The sequence below is a fragment of the Schistocerca gregaria genome, unplaced genomic scaffold (genome assembly GCF_023897955.1).
Source record: "Schistocerca gregaria isolate iqSchGreg1 unplaced genomic scaffold, iqSchGreg1.2 ptg000526l, whole genome shotgun sequence".
NCBI classification, from domain to species: Eukaryota; Metazoa; Arthropoda; class Insecta; order Orthoptera; family Acrididae; genus Schistocerca; species Schistocerca gregaria.
In genome coordinates, this window is record NW_026061925.1 from 2,460,479 (window position 1) to 2,477,814 (window position 17,336).

The 17,336-nt window shown below is 41.1% G+C and overlaps 1 non-coding gene across 1 annotated transcript; it reads right to left on the reverse strand.

The window, feature by feature from the left end:
* Positions 1 to 17,007: 17,007 nt before the first annotated feature.
* Positions 17,008 to 17,082, reverse strand: Trnat-ugu (transfer RNA threonine (anticodon UGU)). The gene has a single exon. It is a non-coding gene; the product is annotated as a tRNA-Thr (tRNA).
* Between the last annotated feature and the right edge of the window lie 254 nt (positions 17,083 to 17,336).

Sequence of the window (17,336 nt, forward strand, 5' to 3'; positions counted from 1 at the left end):
AATGGTATCAGGGCGCGCATGGGCTCATGTTTTCAGGCATATTTAGCACACATACCTGATTTTCTCCACTACTTCGGAACACTTGCAAGTCGTACACGTTGGATTTAGTATTCTGAGCAAAATGACGTCTTTACATCACATTTGGCTCCAAGCTTGGCGATTCTCAAGTTGAAACCATCGTGTGTTTGTGGACAAAGTAATGGGTACTGCAGGGCTAAAGAAGTGGTAGCCGCTAATCAATGAAGACAGAAGCCAGTTAAGGTACGCCCGCAATATCCGCAAATCAGGTCGTTACTGATCCCGCAATATTGCTGGTGAAGCAGAATGGACGAATCACTATCAGAGAAGTTGTAGTCTAATCTAAAAGCCGTAAAGTCAACTAACTAACTAGGTGTTACAATAACTAACGTCCGCCCGCGGTAGCTGAGTGGTCAGCACGACAGACTGTCAATCCTAAAAGACCGGGTTAGATTCCCGGCTGGGTCGGAGATTTTCTCCGCTCAGGGACTGGGTGTTGTGTTGTACTAATCATCATTTCATCCCCATCGACGCGCAAGTCGCCGAAGTGGCGTCAAATCGAAAGACTTGCACCAGGCGAACGATCTACCCGATGGGAGGCCCTCGTCACACGCCATTATTATTATACAATAACGAACAACTTAAATTGGAAAGAACACATAGAACATGTTGCGGTTAAGACTAACCGAAGACTGCGTTTTATTGGCACAACACTTAGAAAACGTAACAGACCTACAAAGGACACTGCCTACACTACGCTTGTCCGTCCTCTTTTAGAATACTGCTGGGAAATGTGGGATCCTTAAAAGATAGGACTGACGGAGTAGATCGAAAAAGTCCAAAAAAAGGCAGCACGTCCTTCTATTATCGCGAAATATGAGAGAGTGTGTCACACAAATGATACAGGATTTTGGCTGGACATCTTTAAAAGAAAAGCGTTTTTCGTTGCGACGGAATCTTCTCACGAAATTCCAATCACCAACTTTTTCCTCCGAATGCGAAAATATTTTGTTGACACCGACCTACGTTGGGAGAAACGACCACAACGATAAAATAAGGGAAGTCAGAGCTCGTATGGAAAGACACAGGTGATCATTCTTTCCGGGTGCTATGCGAGATTGGAATAATAGAGACTTGTGAAGGTGGTTCGATGAACAACCTGCCAGGCACTTAAATGTGATTTGCAGAGTATCCATGTAGATGGTCACATTTTTCATTTCCCCTGTATGTGCATATCGCTTCACACGAACTTTTTTACCTCAATGTCGATATCTGCATCATTTTCGAAATATGTGAGCTTTCTTATATTATCTGTAATGTTAATATACAACATGAACAGTAAGGCTCCCAACACACTTCCCTCTGGCACAAGTGGTTACTTTTACACGTATAGATGAACTCTCCATTCAGGATGAGATGATGTGTCCTCCCTACAAAAATATTTTATTGGCCGTACTTTATACGGTGCAGGCAAACGGTCAACTGGAATTGCTGTTTACTGTGCGGTAACCTCTAGCGTATCAGAAGCAGTTTAGGAACATTTTTTCAAATGAGTATACGCACTCGTATTTCGGCAGGTGCACAGTTTTGCCATTTCAATTTTTGCACGTTTCGCAGATACCTTTTCGAAAATTTCGAGCAAAACAAATCGAAATCTTTATTACATCATGAAACAATGAAGAAGCAAATGCGGGTTTGTTCGCAAGCCCGAAGCAATATCTGGTACAAGAATCATGGATTTTAATAAAGTAGCTGTCGATAGGTTTTTTTCGTTGCTTACAGATGTAACTGACAATCACAAACTAATTACTTCTCAAATAACTAACTGTGATGGAACAGGCTTCTCGGTTAATGCTAAAAACTAATCGAACATCGCAGCTTGCAAAGGGAACCGTCCAGTGCGATCGTTAACCTCTGCAGAAAGGGGCGAAACTGCAACCATCCTCATTAGTACGTCAGCAAGCGGAGCTGACATTCCTCCTACGATTATTTTTCCACGAAAGAAGAAGCAGGAAGAATTTGAGTTATGACTGGCAGCAGGAGGTTGCGCTGAGGTCCACAGCACCGCATGGATGGCCACAGAGTCATTCTTTGTATGGTTTCCACAATTTGTGGTATTTTCTAAGGCATCAAAGCACGTCCCAGTTCTCCTTATATCAGATGGCCACTCAGCTCATACCACGAACAATGACGTTATGGACTACGCGAGGGAGAGTGGCGTTTCTTTACCACCACATTGCTCTCACAGACTTCAGCCGCTTGATGTTTGTTTTATAAATCCTCGTTATAGTGATCAGCTTCGAATATGGCTGCGAAGCCACGCAGGGAAAGTCGTAACTATCTTTCAAATTTCAACGCTTTTTGGTTCAGCTTTCGTCTAAAGCGCAACAATGAAAACCGCTATTAAAGGATTCGAAGCTACTGCAATATGGCCCACGGACCCATCCATATTCACGACGCACACTTCCTCCCGGCAGACACAACTGACAGCGGACGTGATAGGCCGTCAGATAAAGAGGTTATTATATCTGAACAATTGGAATTGCCTCCACCTAGCACACCAGCTGAAAAAGACGACTCAAACGGGCTGGATAATCAAGCGGACGAGGTTTCAGCAAATTGTTACAATGAACTGCCGCCTAAGAATAACAAAGTTATTGAGGCTAATTGTTCTAATCTTGGGTGTTCTTTGATGACAACTGACAACACAACCTCCTCATTTCATATTTCACCTGAGATTCTGATTTTCTTGTCAAAAGTTAACGAAAGCAAGAAAAGAGCGAGACTGAAAAGGGGGAACAACGTTGTTTTAACTGATTCGCCGTACAAAAAAAGAGTTAAAAGTCATTAATGGGAGAAATAGAAAAAAGAACTTTGACAAAGAAGAAAGAGCAAACAGAAAACTTTTTGCGAAAGAGAATAAAATTAAGAACTCAAAAAAGAGAGAAAGAGTCTGAAGGTAAATGGAAAAAAGGAGAGAGAATACAATACTAACGAGAGTGATTACGAGGAAAGTTCTGACTGTCAATGTGTATACTGTGGTGGGTTATATTCAAAATCAATTGGAGGTTGGGTCGCTTGTTCCACGTGCAAAAAATGGACACACGTTTTCTTGTGCAGGAATAGATAGCGAAGATGATGAGTGTCTCCCCGTGTGTGAATTTTGTAAACAGCCTCAAGAAAAGGATACGATACATGAAAACTGTAGTTTGATATTAATACTCACTTTAAACTAAAAAAAATATACCGAGCAAGCCAATATTTTCTGCATTTCCGATAATTTTATACGTTTTTGTAATCACTTGTATTTACTACCCCATTCTGCCTCTTGCAAATGATATAAATTTCTGTTTTTGAGTGAGAAAATATTGTTGTTTTATTTTATGGCAATGTTCTTGTATTTTTGTGATTAATACATCATAATGTGTTCATATAAAAATTTGTAACTCTCTTATTTATCAATTTTGTACATTTAATCAAAGTTATCAACTGTGTACCCCATTATACCTTGGATTCCCCAACGCGTCGGATAAGAAAAATAAAAATACAATCACTACTCGTTTCTTCAAGGACAATTTAAGCTGTGTTCTGTGGTTCCTCCCAGAGTTCATCACGATATATTCCGAAAAAAATCATAGTTAACTAACATTATAAATTGCTCTAGAAACGAAGGCAATAACAGTTAACATTTAATAAGGCCACTGGTATCCTTCGAAATGCAACTAATCAACGTCATGCAGAACGTCATGGGTCACAGCGGATGGGTGGAATCGAAATATGACATTTACCCCCGATCGCTTCTTTTTGTCAATTTGTGCCATTAATTTCTCTGCTCCCTAATCTGATTTCGTATCTCCCCATCAGCTATTCGATCAAAACTTTTTTAGCATTCTTCTACACCACCACATTACGGAAGTTTCTAGTCGTCTCCTGTTTGGGGAACCAGGTACGTTAACTACTGATTCGCAATATATTTATTCCGAAAGGCAAAAGGAACCCCGAAAACAATGCAAATAATTTTGTTTATTGGTGATTGTACCAGTTTTATTTACACTTAGTGCGAATATGGAAGTCTTTTAGTCCAAATCCTTATTTGAAGGTCCTAAATGTCGGTTTAAATGGCAGCTTGCTATGTAAGACATGCCCACTTGTTTCTCTGTGCCATCTCTTCTTTGAGATGATAAGCCTAGGGACATTTTACCCGTAGCTTTGAGCTTTCACATATTGAATACATTTTTTCTTGTCTCGTAGTCAGTTGTTTGCTACAGTAATAACGTTTCTGAACAAAACAAATGCCAAGATCTACCCACAAAGTTTTCGAGAGAAGTTCTAGAAGACTTGCAAGAAATAAAAAAAGTAAATATCATGAAACAAATTTTATGTTTTTGTACAGCATGCGCACTATTGCAAAGTGAAAGAAACTATGAATTTAAATGAGTGCATGTACGTTGTTAAGTGCAATACAACTTTAAATTTTCCGTAACTTTTCTAACTAAATGTACCTTTCCTCTCAAACCATTTATCCCAGAACCATGGAATTCTAATGGTCAGTTTTCTTACTCGAGGGCATGAAGAGTCGAGGGATATGAAAGGGAAGCAGTGGTTGGGAAGGGAGTGAGACAGGGTTGTAGCCTATCCCCGATGTTATTCAATCTGTCTGCTGAGCAAGAAGTAAAGGAAACAAAAGAAAACTTCGGAGTAGGAATTAAAAACCATGGAGAAGTTGTATTATAATGAACACTATGGTCTTTTTATGTTTGAAATTTGCCCGCAAAACCTGTCTTTCAAAATTTTTCTAAAAATTTCACTATGAATATATTATTCATGAAAAATTGGTAAGTTAATTACTTTGGTGCAAGAAAGTCTCCATCATTAAGGAGAACGATGCTTTCAATAACTTGCCGGCAGCCATAAAAAGCTTTACTACTGACAGATTTCACTTTACGAGGAGCCTAAAGAATTTCTTGCTAACCATCTCTTCCTACACCATTAATGAACTGAATTATTTAGTAGAAATAGCGCGCGCGCGCGCGCGCGCGATAGAGAGAGAGAGAGAGAGAGAGAGAGAGAGAGAGAGAGAGAGAGAGAGAGAGAGAGAGAGAGAGGGGGGGGGGGGTCAAATAATGTGTGTACAATCAGAAGTGTGACTAAATTTTCATTCCTCGTTCATGATCAGTCCATTTGCGGTCTGTGGATAATAAAGTAGCATATTATTTTCCCATTGAGTATCTCCCCATTATGGATCAATTTCAATGGAAAGTACATATAATCTAACCCTCTTGTCTGCCCCAATTCTGTTGAAGGTTACACATCAGACAAATACCTTGTTGTTGTTGTTGTTTTTGTTGTTGTTGTTGTTGTTGTTGTTTTCAGTCCACAGACTGGTTTGATGCAGCTCTCCATGCTACTGTATCTTGCGGAAGCTTCATCTCCCAGTACCCACTGCAACCTACATCCTTGTGAATCTGCTTAGTGTATTCATCTCCTGGTCTCCCTCCTCGATTTTTACCCTCCACGCTGCCCTCCAATATTAAATTGGTGATCCCTTAATGCCTCAGAACGTGTCCTACCATCCGACCCCATCTTCTAGTCAAGTTGTGCCACAAAGTTCTCCTCTCCAGAATCCTTTTCAATACCTCCACATTAGTTATGTGATCTATCCATCTAATCTTCAACATTCTTCTGTATCACCACATTTCGAAAGCTTCTATTCTCTTCTTGTTCAAACTATTTATTGTCCATTATTCACTTCCATACGTGGCTACACTCCATACAAATACTCGGAGAAAAGACTTCCTGATACCTAAAGCTATACTCGATGTTAACAAATTTTTCTTCTTTAGAAACACTTTTCTTACCATTGACAGTCGACATTTTATATCCTCTCTACTTCGACCGTCATCAGTTATTTTGCTCCCTAAATAGCGAAACTCCTTTACTACTTTAAATGTCTCATTTCCTAATCTAATTCCCTCAGCATCACCCACCTTAATTCGACTACATTCCATTATCCTCGTTTTGCTTTTATTGATGCTGATCTTATATCATCCTTTCAGGACACTTCATTCTGTTCAGCTACTCTTCTAGGTTCTTTGCTGTCTCTGAATTAGAACGTCATCGGCAAACCTCAAGGTTTTAGTTTCTTATCCATGGATTTTAATTTCTACTCAGAATTTTTCTCCTGTATCCTTTACTGCTTGCTCAATAAACAGATTGAATAACATTGGGGATAGTCTACAACCATGTCTCATTCCCTTCCCAACCACTGCTTCCCTTTCATATCCCTCGACTCTTATAACTGCCACCTGCTTTCTGTACAAATTGTAAATTGCCTTTCGCTCCCTGTATTTTACCCCTGCCACCTTCAGAATTTGAAAGAGTATTCCAGTCAACATTGTCAAACGATTTCTCTAAGTCTACAAATGTTAGAAACGTAGGTTTGCCTTTCCTTAATCTACTTTATAAGATAAGTCGTAGGGTCAGTATTGCCTCACATGTTATAGTATTTCTACGGAATCCAAACTGGTCTTCCCTGGTGTCGGCTTCTACCATTTTTTCCATTCGTCTGTAAAGAATTTGCGTTAGTATTTTGCAGTTGTGACTTATTAAATTGATAGTTCGGTAATTTTCACATCTGTCAACACCAGCTTTCTTTGAAGTTGGAATTATTTCATTCTTCTTGAAGTCTGACGGTATTTCGGCTGTCTCATGCATATTGCTCTTCAGAAGGTAACGTTCTGTCAGAGCTGGGTCTCCCAAGCCTGTCAGTAGTTCTAATGGAATGTTGCCTACTCCCGGAACCTTATTTCCACTAAGGTCTTTCAGTGCTCTGTCAAAGTCTTCACGCAGTATGTCATCTCCCATTTCATCTACATCCTCTTCCATTTCCATTATATTGTCCTCAAGTACATTGCCCTTGTATAGATCCTCTATATACACCTTCCACCTTTCTGCAATCCCTTCTTTGCTGATAACAGGGTTTCCATCTGAGCTCTTGATATGCATACAAGTGAATCTCTTTTCTCTAAAGGTCTCTTTAATTTTCCTTTAGGCAGTATCTATCATAACCCTAGTGAAATGCGCCTCTACATCCTTACGTTTGTCCTCTAGATATCCCTGCTTAGCCATTTTGCACTTCCTGTCAATCTCATTTTTGAGACGTTTGAATTTCTTTTTGTCGGCTTAATTTACAGCATTTTTGTATTTTCTCCTTTCATAAATTAAATTCAATATATCTTCTGTTACCCTCTTTCTTAGCGCATGTCAAGTTCAGTAGGCCCAAATTGAGGAGCAAATCTTCAAGGTCATGGAACGTGTCAGTATGTACATCTACATCCGTACTCCGCAAGCCACCTGACGGTGTGTGGCGGAGGGTACCCTGAGTACCTCTATCGGTTCTCCCTTCTATTCCAGTCTCGTATTGTACGTGGAAAGAAGGATTCTCGGTATGCTTCTGTGTGGGCTCTAATCTCTCTGATTTTATCCTCGTGGTCTCTTCGCGAGATATAAGTAGGAAGGAGCAATACACTGTTTGACTCTTCGGTGAAGGTATGTTCTCGAAACTTCAACAAAAGCCCATACAGAGCTACGGAGCGTCTCTCCTGCAGAGTCTTCCACTGGAGGTTATCTATCATCTCCGTAACGCTTTCGCGATTACTAAATGATCCTGCAACGAAGCGCGCTGCTCTCCGTTGGATCTTCTCTATCTTTCTATCAACCCTATCTGGTGCGGATCCCACACTGCAGAGCAGTATTCAAGCAGTGGGCGAACAAGCGTGCTGTAACCTACTTCCTTTGTTGTCGGATTGCATTTCCTTTGGATTCTTCCAATGAATCTCAGTCTGGCATCTGCTTTACCGACGATCAACTTTATATGATCATTCCATTTTAAATCACTCCTAATGCGTACTCCCAGATAATTTATGGAATTAACTGCTTCCAGTTGCTGACCTGCTATTTTGTAGCTAAATGATAAGGGACCTATCTTTCTATATATTCGCATCACATTACACTTGTCTACATTGAAATTCTATTGCCATTCCGTGCACAATGGGTCAATTCGCTGCTGATCCTCCTGCATATCAGTACAATTTTCCATTGTTGCAACCGCTCGATACACCACAGCATCATCTGCAAAAAGCCTCAAAGACTTTCCGATGTCATCCACCAGGTCATTTATGAATATTGTGAATAGCAACGGTCCTATGACACTCCCCTGCGGCACACCTGAAATTACTCTTACTTCGGAAGACTTCTCTCCATTGAGAATGACATGCTGCGTTCTGTTATCTAGGAACTCCTCGATCCAAGCACACAACTGATCTGATAGTCCGTATGCTCTTACTTTGTTCATTAAACGACTGTGGGGAACTGTGTCAAACGCCTTGCGGAAGTCAAGAAACACGGCATCTACCTGTGAACCCGTGTCTAAGGCCCTCTGAGTCTCGTGGACGAATAGCGCGAGCTGGGTTTCACACGGCCGTCTTTTTCGAAACCCATGCTGATTCCTACAGAGTAGATTTCTAGTCTCCAGAAAAGACACTACACTCGAACATAATACGTGTTCCAAAATTCTACAACTGATCGACGTTAGAGATATAGGTCTATAGTTCTGCACATCTGTTCGACGTCCCTTCTTGAAAACGGGGATGACCTGTGCCCTTTTCCAATCCTTTGGAACGCTTCGCTATTCTAGAGACCTACGGTACACCGCTGCAAGAAGGGGGGCAAGTTCCTTCGCGTACTCTGTGTAAAATCGAACTGGTATCCCATTAGGACCAGAGGGCTTTCCTCTTTTGAGCGATTTTAATTGTTTCTCTATCCCTCTGTCGTCTATTTCGATATTTACCATTTTGTCAACTGTGCGACTTCAAGAGAAGGAAGCACAGTGCAGTCTTCCTCTGTGAAACAGCTTTGGAAGAAGACATTTAGTATTTCGGCCATTAGTCTGTCATCCTCTGTTTCAGTACCATTTTAGTCACAGAGTGTCTGGACATTTTGTTTTGATCCACCTACCGCTTTGACATAGGACCAAAATTTCTTAGGATTTTCTGCAGAGTCAGTACATACAACTTTACCTTCGAATTCATTGAAAGCCTCTCTCATAGCCCTCCTCACACTACATTTCGCTTCGCGTAATTTTTGTTTGTCTGCAAGGCTTTGGCTATGTTTATGTTTGCTGGTAAGTTCCCTTTGCTTCCGCAGCAGTTTTCTAATTTGGTTGTTGTACCAAGGTGGCTCTTTTCCATTTCTTACGTTCTTGCTTGGTACATACTCATCTAACGCATATTGTACGATGGTTTTGAACTTCGTCCACTGATCCTCAACACTATCTGTACTTGAGACAAAACTTTTGTGTTGAGCCGTCAGGTACTCTGTAATCTGCTTTTTGTCACTTTTGCTAAACAGAAAAATCTTATTACCTTTTTTAATATTTCTATTTACGGCTGAAATCGTCGATGCAGTAACCGCTTTATGATCGCTGATTCCCTGTTCTGCATTAACTGATTCAAATATTTCGGGTCTGTTTGTCACCAGAAGGTCTAATATATTATCGCCACGAGTCGGTTCTCTGTTTAACTGCTCAAGGTAGTTTTCAGATAAAGCACTTAAAAATATTTCACTGGATTCTTTGTCCCTGCCACCCGTTATGAACGTTTGAGTCTCCCAGTCTATATCCAGCTAATTAAAATCTCCACCCAGAACTATAACATGGTGGGGAAATCTACTCGAAATATTTTCCAAATTATTCTTCTGGTGCTGAGCCACAACAGCTGCTGAGCCTGGGGCCTATAGAGACATCCAATTACCATGTCTGAGCCTGCTTTAACCGTGACCTTCACCCAAATCATTTCACAATTAGAATCTCCGTCAATTTCCTTCGATACTATTGCACTTCTTATCGCTATAAACACACCTCCCCCTTTACTGTCCAGCCTTTCTCTGCGATATACATTCTAATCTGAGTTTAGGATTTCATTACTGTTTACATGTGGTTTCAGCCAACTTTCTGTCCCTAGTACTATATGGGCGTTTGACCGTTTATTAATGAGAGCAGTTCTGGCACCTTTCTATAGACGCTCCTACAGTTTACTATTAGCACATTAATATTGTTATTCCCTGTTGCATTTTGCCTACTCCTGCCTTGCCGCGTCTCAGGAGGCGTCTTGTCGGGCCTAGGGAGGGAATTCTCTAACCTAAAAAAAAAACCACATGTGCACTCCACACGTACTCCGCTACCCTTGTAGCCGCTTCCGGCGTGTAGTGCACGGCTGACCTATTCAGGGGGACCCTACATTTCTCCACCCCATTGCGGAGGTCGAGAAATTTGCACCCCAGCTCTCCGCAGAATCGTCTGAGCCTCGTTTAAGCCTTCCACTCGGCTCCAAACCAGAGGACCGCGATCGGTTCTAGGAACGATACTACAAATAGTCAGCTCTGATTCCACCCCGCGAACGAGGCTTTCTGCCTTCACCAACTCCGCCAACCGCCTGTAGGAACTGAGGATGACCTCTGAACCCAGACAGCAGGAGTCATTGGTGCCGACATCAGCAACAATTTGCAGTCGGGTGCACCCAGTGCTCTCTATCGCCGCCGGTAGGGCCCCCTCCACATCTCGGATGAGACCCCCCGGCAAGCAGACAGAGTGAACACTGGCCTTCTTCCCCGACCTTTCCGCTATTTCCCTAAGGGGCTCCATCACCAGCCTAACGTTGGAGCTCCCAATAACTAATAAACCCCTCCCCCCGTGTGCCTGCTTGGACCTTGCTGAAGGAGCAGCCACATGTCCATTCACAGGCAGAGCGGGCGATGCCACACGGCCAGCCTCAACATTGACCCTCCGCCTCGTGCGCCGCGAACGCCGCTGAAACCGCCACTCCTCTTGGGGAGAGGGTGGCCCAACCGCGCCCGGTACCCGCGAAGATGTCTCGACAGCAGGGACAGTGGGTGAAGCGTCTAACACCTGTGGTGCACCATGTGACGCACCAGACTCCCCACTGCCGCTACACTCCGGGGCAGCAGCCTGAAGACGGCTGACCGCGGCCATCAACACGCTCAGCTGTTCGCGAAGAGTGGCCAGCGTCCGTACACATAAGTCACACATCCTATCCGTCCTAAGGAATCAATTTACTGAAGAGACTTAATCAACTTTTAAGTAGACTGCTAATTCATTAAGGGCGGCTGATTAATGACTAAACTGTGATTGCTAACCTCTTCTTGTAGAAAACAATGAAAATAGCACTACCTGTCTCTGGATTGCATTCGAAACAAACACTAGCACTACTGGCACTATGGCTGACTACAAGGACTCTCTCTGACTGTATTCAAAACAAACACGAAATCTATGTAACTCTATTACTAGCACTCGACAATCAAAGCTTCCTAAAAGCAAAAACACACGGAAGAAGAAGTGACAAGTAAGAAAAATACAGTTAATACTTAAATTAAGGTAGCTCGCTGAACAGCAGACGTGAAGCAGACGGCGGTTAGGGCGACACATGAACTTACAACAAAAAAGTAATAACAGATAGAAATACATGTTCATGAACCTGAGAGAAAATCAGTCCATAAGTTTAAGCAAACGCTATCAGCAGTACAATGAGAATCAGCTTAATTTTTCAATTAACTCCTCGACAGAATAGAAGGAGTGACCCATGAGGAAACACTCAAGTTTCGATTTGAAAGCGCGTGGATTACTGCTAAGATTTTTGAATTCGAGTGGCAGCTTATTGAAAATGGATGCAGCAGTATACTGCACACATTTTTGCACAAGAGTTAAGGAAGTCCGATCCAAATGGAGGTTTGATTTCTCCCGAGTATTAACCGAGTGAAAGCTACTTATTGTTGGAAATAAACTAATATTGGTAACAAGAAACGACAGTAAGGAATATACATATTGAGAGGCCAACGTCAAAATACCCAGACTCCCTGAACAGAGGTCGACAAGAGTTTCATGAACTCACACCACTTTTTGCCCGAACCTCCAGTTTCTGAGCCAAAACTATCCTTCTAGAATGGGAAGAGTTACCCAAAAACATAATACCATGCGACATAAGTGAATGGAAATAAGCAAAGTAGACTAATTTACTTGTCGAAGTATCACTCACTGTCAGTACCGTTTGAATAGTGAAAATGGCAGTATTAAGTCTTTGAACAAGATCCTGAACGTGGGCTTTCCACAACACCTTACTATTTATTTGAACACCTAGGAATTTGAACCGTTCAGTTTCACTAATCATATGCCCATGCTGTGAGATTAAAACGTCACGTTTTGTTGAATTGTGTGTTAGAAACTGTAAAAACTGAATCTTACTGTGATTTAACGTTAGTTTATTTTCTACAAGCCATGGACTGAGGTCATGTACTGCACTACTTGAAACGGAGTCAATGTTGCACAGAACATCCTTTAGTACCAAGCTAGTGTCATCAGCAAACAGATATATTTTAGAGTTACCCGTAGTACTTGAGGGCATATCATTTATATAAATAAGGAACTGGAGCGGCCCCAACACTGATCCCGGAGGAACCCCCTCCCCTTGACAGTACACCACTCAGATCCGCCATCACACAGTATTACTTTCCCCCATTCCTGTAGATTGTTCCCTAATGCTCTTCCTGAAACTCTCTAAAACTTCTGATTCTGTCAGTTCTTTCAGGTCCCATCTCCTTAAATTCCCACCTTTTTCCAGTTTCTCCAGTTTTAATCTACAGTTCATAATCAATATATTGTGATCAGAGTCCACATTTGCCCCTGGACATGTCATACAATTTAAAATTTGGTTCCTAAATCTCTGTCTTACCATTATATAATCTATATGAAAAATTGCAGTATCTCCAGGTCTCTTTCACGTAAACAACCTTCTTTCATGATTTTTGAACCAAGTGTTAGCTATGATTAAGTTATGCTCTGGGCAAAAGCCTATCAGGCGGCTTCCTCTTTCATTTTTTACCCCCATTCCATATTCACCTACTACGTTTCCTTTTCTTCCATTTCCTACTGTCGAATTCCAGTCACCCATTAATATTAAATTTTCATCTCCCATCACTATCTGAATGATTTCTTTTATCTCATCACACATTCCATCAATTTCTTCATCATCTGAGGACTACTTTTACGACTTTGGTAGGCGTGGGATTCGTGGCTATCTTGGCCACAACAATGCATTCACTATGCTGTTTGTAGTAGCTTACCCGCATTCCTATTTTTATTAATTATTAGACCTACTCATGCATTAGCTTCATATTAGCCTTCCTAATACTTAAATCTATATTCGATGTTGACAATGACGCCGGTGGATGGACTATCACGAAATTACTGACCGTCGAGAAAGTCACAAATATAACCGACAAGCTAATGGGCCCTTCACAGGAAAACGTTTTTCGCCGGAAAACGGGAAAACTGAAACCCAGCAAATGAGTAAAAAAATGTATATTCACTGACAAAAAAAAATAGTGTACGCACACAACTTACACAACAATAGTCTGGGATTACTCTATTACCTAACACAGTTTTTGTGATTGTATCTTGCAGCTTTAGTTATTTTTAATTAAAAGAGGCTTTAAAAGGACAGAAAGAACGTGTTGGCCTACGCTACAGATCGTTCTGTTAGCACAGTCTTTACTTTGTAATCACTTTCGTTGACTTCGGCAACTCTCAACTAAAATCTCCAACCTAACCGAGACAATGTGCTACGATACAGCCGAGATCATGACAAGAGAATGGGCTACATCACACTCGAAGTAAATTTATATAGGTAAGGATCCCCATGACCTGTGTACGTCTATTATAAAAAATCTCCAAGCCACTCTCCTCAAATAGATCGCAATCTTCTCTTGACCTTCAACTGTTACTATTTCAGAATTAAAAACTAGATTCAAAAAAAATTTGGCTACCAGTCACAAAACTAGAAAAATAAAAATAATAAAAGTGAGAACGTGAAACATGTTAGCAATAACCATAAACAGGAGATTTTACAGAAAATAAAATTGAGAAAGGAAATCATTAATATTATCGACCGTTTAGGAACTCTAGGCTACGAAAGGGATGAAACCACATATCGAATAACTGGTGGAAGAGTTAGTGTCTTTTAAGATTAAATCCAAACAAGAATTAGAAAAAAATATATCGAAGCAAGGCCTCTATTACGAGAAATAGCTAAATCTCGAGACAAATTGTGTCCTTCTGTATTAGATGAAATGTTTTGGGCCCTAGTACGGATGAAACAGTATCTGCAGTATGAACAGGAACTTCGGATATGTATTTCATATTTCATCCAAGCCTGCAGTCTATAAATATTTAAACAAAATACTAAAAGTAGTTCTTGGTAAAGAAACACAGGACACTATTAAGTATGTAGGCTTAATACGAACTACAAGTGTGTTTATAAATCGCTATAGTTGCCTTGGACTAACGACGAGCGAATATCATTACAACCTGTACGCTTTTCAAAGCTGTTATCCATGAAAAAGCTAAACGACGTATCGTGAACAAAATACAATTTAACACCGAAACAATGATATTAGCATACAATGGGCGCAGACTTTAGTCAATGGGCACTGTTGAAAATTCGTGCCAGACCAGGATTAGCAACCGAGTCCCCTGGTTATTAGGGAGAGGCAATGATCACTGTGTCCGAATTACGCAGTGGTCAACATAATAGCACAAACTGCCCGAGCATGCCGTTCGTTAGATCCAAATTCTCAATTTATCCATAGACTGCTAATGCACTGCTCCTTGAACATAATCCTCCTCCCCTTAATTATACAGTAAATGGCCAAAAAAAAACAGACACCGAATATATGCAAACTTGGCCTTACGAACATTGCAGACGTCGTCTATGTAACACACGTCAAACTTCAAAGAATTTACCAATTCGTTGCATGGTTTACTATAGACCACAAATCAAGTAACGTAAAAAAAGCACTGCGTCTATTGAGATCATGATTCAGAGTTAAAAAAAACTAATAAGTTGCCTACATATTACAGTTGCTGCCGAAAGAGGAGAACCATTATTTTCCCACAAAAGGAAATATAGTTAAAATTACGCTTCTATTTCGGTTAGTTTATGCTGTTACTAAAATTTGCAGTGAAAGTTACATAGTGGACTCTACCCTCCCCCCACCAGAAACGTAGTTATCGTGGCTGTTGTGAGACACTTGTACACAGTTAGAGAAAGTGTGTTAAATGTGGCGCGTACGGAAACACTAGGCTACGCTACAGGGCAATCTGCTCGCACAACGTTTAGTCGACATTCATAATCGTTGGCGTAAACAACTCTCAATCAAATTACCACCTTCCAACCTAACTTAGATCTCGGGCTACACTACCAATCGGCCTGTCATCACAACCAAAAATTCATTGAGGGGGGTGGGGGGATTTCCTGTATCTCTCTCTGTAATGTATCTCTAGGCAAAACTGCCAGTTTTGTCAGACTCAACTGCAAGATTTACCAATGGTTAACACTTTTGAGATGGCTCGTAATTTTAGAATAGTCCTCTTCGTCTTACTTGGCATAAATTGTTCGCTGGCGTCCCAGCAGCTAGCTCCCTCAGTGTCTGCTTCTGCCATCGCACCACGCTAGTCTGCTGTTGTCCTAGCAGACCGAACGCACCGCAAATCCGACACCTTCGGAACCACTCACTGGCCAGTTAGCAACTGAGCGGAACACTGTTTACATCATGAAAGGAAAACTATGCAAAGATGTACACTTAAATGGCACGACTGAGTAGCACACACACAGTAATATCTGGGGAATGTCCTTCGACACGCGCAGAACGAAAGTCTTCTCGCGAACGTACAGCGTCTCTGAAAAAAAATCTCGTGACTATATTCCGGCGTTACGGCCAGATTCTCATACAAATGAGCAAAAAAGGGTACATTTGAAATTTTTTTTTTGAGACAATGAAAATACATTCGAAGGATCTGTTTGGGAATTACGAGTGATAATACTATGAGCTTAATTTTAGATTTTCAATAAAAAATGGCGCCCGTAATTATGATTTGATCAAGGGCCTGCGAGACTGGAGTACGCAGAGTGCGTGCAGTGTGCCACGTCAGATGTTACCTGAATTCAAAAATGGGTAACATCAGTTGATACTACATTATTTCTCTGAATTTGAAAATGGATAACATCAGTCGATAATACATAAAATTTATGGGAGCACTTACCTAACCGCAATGAAACAACCTTAAATTTAACGATACAGTGCTAATTCGAACTTTGAGTTCGATTTTTGGGGGTTTGTTTCACTCCTTATGCCTACACAAAAATTAGTTAATATTAACAAATGTCATATTATAGCTATAAGTTCCTAAGAAAAGTGTTTACATTTAGGGGTCAGAGGTAGAAGTTAAGAGATCGAACCACTTTTAATTTATGCTGCATGCCGTTCTGAGAAAATCGTTACTCGAAAAAAAAGTGTTCAAAGTTTAGGGAAAACATTTAGTTATATTATTACTTCGATTTGCATGAACTGAGTGTTACATATATATTTTTAATGTCGCTGAAAACGAATCTGGAGTCAGATTTTCAATATTCAAAACAGCTAATCCAATACGGAGGGCAAACGATTATGTTTTGACCAATTTTTACCAAAAATGTATTTTCGTTATTTACGTTTAGTCTGCAATTCAAAAAGTATTTATCAACCCTTCCTCTAGCTCTGATTGTTCCTAGACAGCAACTTCCTGTTCTTCTTGGCAGGAAAAGCCGATCTGTCTAAGGTGGATATGCAGCACTCGGCAACCTGCACTTGATATTCGCCCGTATTTTCGGTGAGTATGTTTGCATGCATTCTGCAGTATGAATCCTTTTGAGCACGTGCGACACGGGACGAGTTATCATCTACATCTGTATGGAAACCCTGCAAAACACATTTAAGTGCCTGGTAAAGGGTTCATCGAATCACCTTCACAACTGATAATTAATTGAAACCCTCAGCTGCCGACAGGTGTTGTTGATATACTTCGATGGGGACAGCTGAAAAGTGTGCCCCTACTGGGACTCGAACCCAGAATCTCCTGCTTACAAGGCAGACGCTCAATCCATCTGAGCTATCGAGGGCACAAATGAACAGCACGACTGCAGGAATTTATCCCTCGCACGCTTCCCGTGAGACTCACATCCCCAACCGTCCACAATCCGATTACGTAATGTACTTAATAGGTATTTGTCCATCCACTCATTACTGGCTCACACTAAGGTGACGATTCCAGTAAGAGTTCCGGCAGCCTGTGCGCATTCGCACAGACGAAGGTCAATGGCTGGGAAACGTTTAACCATAGATATGAAGATAGTAACTGTTCTCGAAAGAACAGG